The 6,287-nt window shown below is 44.8% G+C and overlaps 1 pseudogene; it reads left to right on the top strand.

Annotated features, from left to right (window-relative positions):
• Nucleotides 1-1,055: 1,055 nt before the first annotated feature.
• On the top strand, nt 1,056-6,287 carry LOC148834163 (uncharacterized; annotated as a pseudogene).

Genomic DNA, 6,287 nt, shown 5'->3' with positions numbered 1-6,287 from the left:
GCAGGCCGTATTGTTGTGCATTTGAGAAATAAACTTTGATTTGATTTGATTTGAGATTTGATTTGAAGTGAAACTACAAGTGAGAAGCATTCCATACAACTAACTGTTCTTACTGTATGCTCTCAAACCCCACCCAGTGCAGAATAACACTCAGGCCCCAAGTGCTGTTAGGAAAACTGTCCAGACTGGCCTAAGAACCATAACAATGGATGGACAGAAAATAATCAAAAATATATTAAGCATCAGATTGGAATCAACTCCAGATGTCTGGACATTTGAGAGAAATGAAGTTAGCACAATGCATTTGTTCTTGCAAGAATCACTTTGTAGAAATAAGTGAGATTTTACAATATACTGCGTAGCATTTTCCTCATTAGGTCAAATTCCAATAATGTTGCTTTATTAGCCCTATACAATCTCTTGCATTAGGAATCCAGATTTTCACAGACCCCAGCTTGCTCTCCATGAGACACACAGACAGGGAGAGAAGCTTGGGGTCAGAGCACAGGGTCAGCCATTTATACAGCACCCCTGGAGCAGTTGGGGTTAAGGGCCTTGCTCAGGGGCCCAACAGAGTAGGATGCCTCTGCCGGCTGCAGGATTTGAATGAGCGACCTTCCAGTCACGGGCACAGATCCTTTGCCACAGAGCCACTGCTCCGCACCACAAAGCCACTGCTGACAAAAACAGCTGACAAATATAAAGTCATAGCATACTTAGTACTTTGGCATGAATTTACCACGATGAAGAAATTACACTCTCGGCTGAAGATTGATGTGGTCAGCCCCCCTCATGAGGAGTGAGCCCGGGATACAGCTCTGAGACTGAACATTGTGTGGAGGAAGGAGTGATAGAAATGATGAGCTCAGAATTGTGGGTGGCTAGGAAGTATTTAAACGCAGTAGATTGGAAATCCAACACTAGAATTTGACCTCCTACCAGGCCCATAGGTGGAAAAAAGGACACAGCAGATTAATTGTTCTCAGTGTCCGATTAGCGGTGAAGATCACAGAGTTTATTAAGTGAGTGGATGACAATAATGGAATAATGGAATAATGGAAGAGGAGGAAGAGGAATGGCAGAGGATGGAGATGGGCAGGGGAAACAGAAAGGAGAAACAGCAGGCAGCTGAGATGCGCAGGGGAAACAGTCCTTGGATGGAGACAGGAGGGGATGATAGGTAATTAGCGGCTGCAGGAACTGGAGGGCTGTGAGCGTGAAAAAAATATAACATCCTGTCAAATCATATTGCGTTGCTTCTGTCTGTGACGTGCATTGTATATTGTATATTGTGTATTGTGTGCTTGTCATATGGTGCATTTTATAATATGCGTTTTTTAGTGTGTAATGCCGCAGTGTGCATATATGCATGTTATATAGTGTGCATTGTGTTGCGTGAATCGTTGTCATGGTCACCCTGTTAATCGGCCTCTGCTCCACCCACCTGTCACTCAGTGCTGGTTGCCATGGACACCAATTGACAAGAGGGATATTTAAGGGCTTCTCGGATTTTGCTTAAGGTTCTAATATAGAGTTTGGACCTTGTTCCCTTTGTTCTTTGAAGTCTCCTGTTTTGTATTTTTCCTGGATTTCTTGTTCATTCAATCACGATTCCTGGATCTCCACCTTGCTTCATTAGTGTTTCCTGTGTTGGACCTGGAATGCCCAACTTTAAAATACCTTCTCCAGCGAAACAAGCTCTTGCCTGCTTGAAAATTCCCTTTCTACTTCTGCCTTTTTTCACCTCATCAGCATGTCTCCATAGTCCCACCGTGCAGCAGGATCAGTACAGTTGTATTGTGTGTGTTGCCGTGTGTGTGTTACAGTATGCCTATTGGCACTTGCATGCATCGTGCCCTTTTGCATACATTGTGTTTCGAAGTGTTTCGTACCACTAGTTTGTCGAGGTCTTTCAGGAACATTGTTGTCGGGGTGCAGCCTGGTCTCCACTCTGCCCTCCACACCCAGCACCTCAAACTTCAGGCTGCATCGTCCATCAGCCCTATAGTTGTAGAAGAGACCTAAGTATATGCCATCGTTTTTCTTTTTATCAGCTCCTGCAAAGAGAGAGGGGTATTAGCACAGGTTATAAATAAGCCATATGTTCCTTTCAGGAACATTGTTGTCGGGGTACAGCTTGGTTTCCATTCTCACCTCCACCCGGATTTCAGCTATGGTCTCAGCTTTGAACTCGTCACCTTCTCAGCTGTGGCTTTGAACCCCTGCCTGCGCGCAGCACTACACTGCAGTCTCTGTCAGTGCACCCCCTGCACTCCCTGGGTCTCATCCGCCTCGTGCCCAGCAAGTAAGTCATCTGACCACTCCCTGTGTACTGCTAGTCCCACTGTGCAGCAGGGTCAGTACAGTTGTATTGTGTGTGTTGCCGTGTGTGTGTTACAGTATGCCTATTGGCACTTGCATGCATCGTGTCCTTTTGCATACATTGTGCTTCGAAGTGTTTCGTACCACTGGTTTGTCGAGGTCTTTCAGGAACATTGTTGTCGGGGTACAGTCTGGTCTCCATTTTGCTCTCCACACCGAGCACCTCAAACTTCAGGCTGTATCTCCTGTCAGCCCCATAGTGGTAGAAGAGATCTGAGTGTATGCCATCATTTTTCTTTTCATCAGCTCCTGAATCATCTTTGATTTGATCTCCAGTTGCAAAGATAGGTGAGGAGAAGGAGAGAGAGACCAGCAAACACTGATTGGCTGATTGTAGCAGCTAGAGAGAGAGAAACTGCTTTAAAAATCACTTGAAGATCATTCATAGTCCTCTTTTATATGATATACCTGTATAGTATCTTGCAAAACTATTCAGCCTCTTGCACAGTTTTCGCACTTTGTTACACTAAAGATTGCTATCACGACACAAAAAACATTCAGGTGTTTGTCTGTTGCTCTGGATAGCACTGGATAGCAGAGGTCAGCAGCTCTGTGACAGGTAGACAGATGACTGGTGATTCCAAGCCATTTCCCGTTTCCTTCTATGGAATTTGGCTCCAACAAAAAACACCAAAAATACTTAGCTCTGGCATCATAATGACCCACTACTGTGGAGGATGGTTTACAACAGCAGTGATCTCTATTGGCCCCTATACCAGCTGCTGTTGTACCGTTGATATACTGGTCTCAAATTGCTGCCGTAAACTTAAGCTATATTAGTCAGTTTTTTTCAAAGCTGTCTATGGTAATGAAAATGTGTTCTTGATTACTTTATCTCGGTAAATAAAGGGCTGTATCTCCAAGGCTACCTGAACTGCATGTGTGAAATATACAAATGATGGACAGTCAACATGTGCCTGTACAGCTGTCAAACAAATCCAGCATCACTGTGGCCTTATCACTGAGGTCCGCTATGGCCGTGACATGACAGGCCGGGCGCCCTGGGACAGCTGTGCAGAGATAACAAGGGGCTGGGGGTAGATCATGCATCCAGTGACAATGATTGAAGCGACACATCCATTGATGGCCTTGGAGGTCACTAGCGAAGTGAAGGTCTGGTGGGAGCTGTAGGTATTGAGACCCTCGTACCTCCATGAACCAATCTGCAAGATTTGACCAAGAATGAGAACTCATAAACATTAGATGCTCAGCCAAAGTAGGTGTCACGCCCTCTGCAGCCAGAGGGCGCTCCTTCTCTGTCCTGTCCCTAGTTTCCGGTCTGCTGTCCTTCCTGTCCCTCTCTTTCCCTTGGGCTATATATTTCCGGGTCTTGCACTCTGTCCTCGCTCAGCATTGACGTTCGGATGTCCTGAGACCCGCCTAGCACCAGGGCGCCCCACGTCCGCTCCCTGAGGGCGTAGGTTTCTATACGGCACTCCTGAACTCTTTGCATTAATGAGCCCGGGCCTTTTTCCCGTTCCGCCGCTACGCATATGGGTCTTTTTCCGCTCTCCTGCTCCCCACGGTTAGTCCCTTTGGACGTCCGTGACAGTAGGCTGAATACATTACTAATGAGATCTCCTGATATCGCTACTACTACTCAGAAGGTCCAAGGTTCCTGATTCCTAGTCAAACCAAAGAATTATTTTGTTTTACTTAGTCAGATATACAGTATAAACTATAATCAAATTTTGTATATCACAGTATATCAAATATTAACATAAGAATTATAATAAAGTAATAATATAAACAAACCTCCAGACCAGCAATTTCCAGGATTTTTGTATTTAGTCTAGGTTGTGTTCTATTTGCTATAGAAGGCAGGTCTATCTCTATGTGTGGCCTGTTAGGCATTATAAAGGATTTGAGTACTTGGTAGCAGTCATGGAAGGAGATAGTGGAGGATGTGTTTGTCCAGAGCTCATTCCCATTCCTCAGCTATACAGTCCAGAAACCATCCTCAGGGCTCAGAAACCATCTTGTGGATCAACTCACTGGTGACTCCTTCCCCTTACTCTTAATGCTCAGGCTATTTATAGAAAATATATCAATGGAGGAAATGAAAGTCTCTATAAAAAATCAAATTAAATATTTTGGAGAGATTTGGGCTCCAGTTATCTAAATTTATCGAGCACACTCAGATATGTACAGTACTTACTGTACAAAGAGTCACATACACATACAGTACATGTACACTTATAAAGTATATACTGTACCATCATATGCCACATTGTCCTTTTTTCATTTTTTTCTTGCTTTTTGGGGACGTTATCATTCCTATCATCCCATATTATTATTGTGATTATTTCCTTATCTATCCTTTATATAAGTAAACTATACTGAATTTAACCATAAAATTTCCCTTTTATATGTCACATTTACTGTACATTCTGTTCTCTCATTCTGTCATTTGTACGGTTTTATCCTTTTTTCAAAACAAAAAGTTTTGTTTTTCTTTTTCTCCTATTCTTGTGAAATTTGTTTGATCAAAATAAGTTGATAGAAAGCTTCTTAACCACTTCTGCATTGGATCAATGTCTGCCAACAGATGAGACAGCAAAGTTGTTCTTCAAATAGAAAGAAACTGTGCTGAGGGGCTTGAGTCAGACCTGGGCCGTTTCCCCATGGGAGAATTCTATAAAAATCAGTTCAGGGGTGAGAACTTTGACAGTAGATATGAGGAGGAGAAGAGGGGCCTGACTGGGAAAGCACAGTCTGTCTAGGGCACTTGGAGGGGAGGTCTGATTTTAGTGCTGGGCTGGACCTGGAGAACGTGGCTGAGCAATTTATTTTTCTTTCTGCGACTGGCCACAAGATGAAGGGAGGCAGACAAAGGCAGTTAATCCACAGGGCACTGGAAATGCCCTACTGGATGGCTCTGGGATTCAGAGCAATGATGCTCAGAATGGTCCCAACGCAGGTTTTATGGGGACCGGATAGGGCAGGATAGAGAACCACAGTAGCAGAAGCAGAGCTCCAGCATCCAGTTCCTAGTCACCTGTAGCAAGAAGAGCCTGATGGCTCAGTTGCATGTGAGGAGGCACAGTAACATCTATGTGCTGATAGGGACAAATAGGTCCCACCTCATCACTACCTTCCTGAAGAGCTGCAGGCACAAGACCTGGGTGATCCTGGTGGCTTCCTACTGGGGCTGCAACATCTGTGAAGAACCAGTAATACTCCCTGACCATAAGCCTCTCCAGCTGCTGTCCATCTCCTGCAGTGATGTGTGCATGACTATGAGACTCCCTGCTAGCTGCCTGGAGGAGACCAAGTTCAGGGATCCTCTGAAAGTCAAGATTCAGTGGAGGAAAGTGTCCAATCCTTTGGCTACATGGTGAAAGACGGCAAGCAGCTCAATGCTCTGATTATCACCCGCGCTGCCTGTTACTTCCTGCTCGTGAGGAACCACTACACAGTGAAGGTGGCATATATAATATATATTTGATGGACAAAGATGGGAAATCAAGATGCCCTGTCCTCATTACACCTTAATCCATAAGAGCACTGCAGGATTTCCAAAGGTTGCAGATGCCCTGTGGCACGGGGAACCTCTCTCCTGCCCAGTGTCTGGCCAAGAGCTTTTGTGTGGACCCTGATATGTCCTCTGGCTATTATTGCCTGGAAGAGCACACAGCAGATAAGCACTTTACCTTCTCCATCAACTAGATCTTCTCTGTACCCTCTATGAACCCAGCTAGTAATGGGTTGCTGGGAAAAAATCTTGTACCTTGGTTATCTGTATCCTATATTGGGCCATTTTCAGGTTGCTTGTGTTTGGCGGTGAGACCCATGTCTATGTGGTGGGGGAACCCTCAATCTACCTGGCTGAGGTGGAGACCTTGGTCAGATACAGCAACACCAACTATGAAGACATCACAAGGAAAATTCACTCGGACAGCTAG

Source organism: Atractosteus spatula, chromosome 5 (genome assembly GCF_055471065.1).
Source record: "Atractosteus spatula isolate fAtrSpa1 chromosome 5, fAtrSpa1.hap1, whole genome shotgun sequence".
Lineage (NCBI taxonomy): Eukaryota > Metazoa > Chordata > Actinopteri > Semionotiformes > Lepisosteidae > Atractosteus > Atractosteus spatula.
This window is presented reverse-complemented; position numbering and strand designations above follow the sequence as displayed.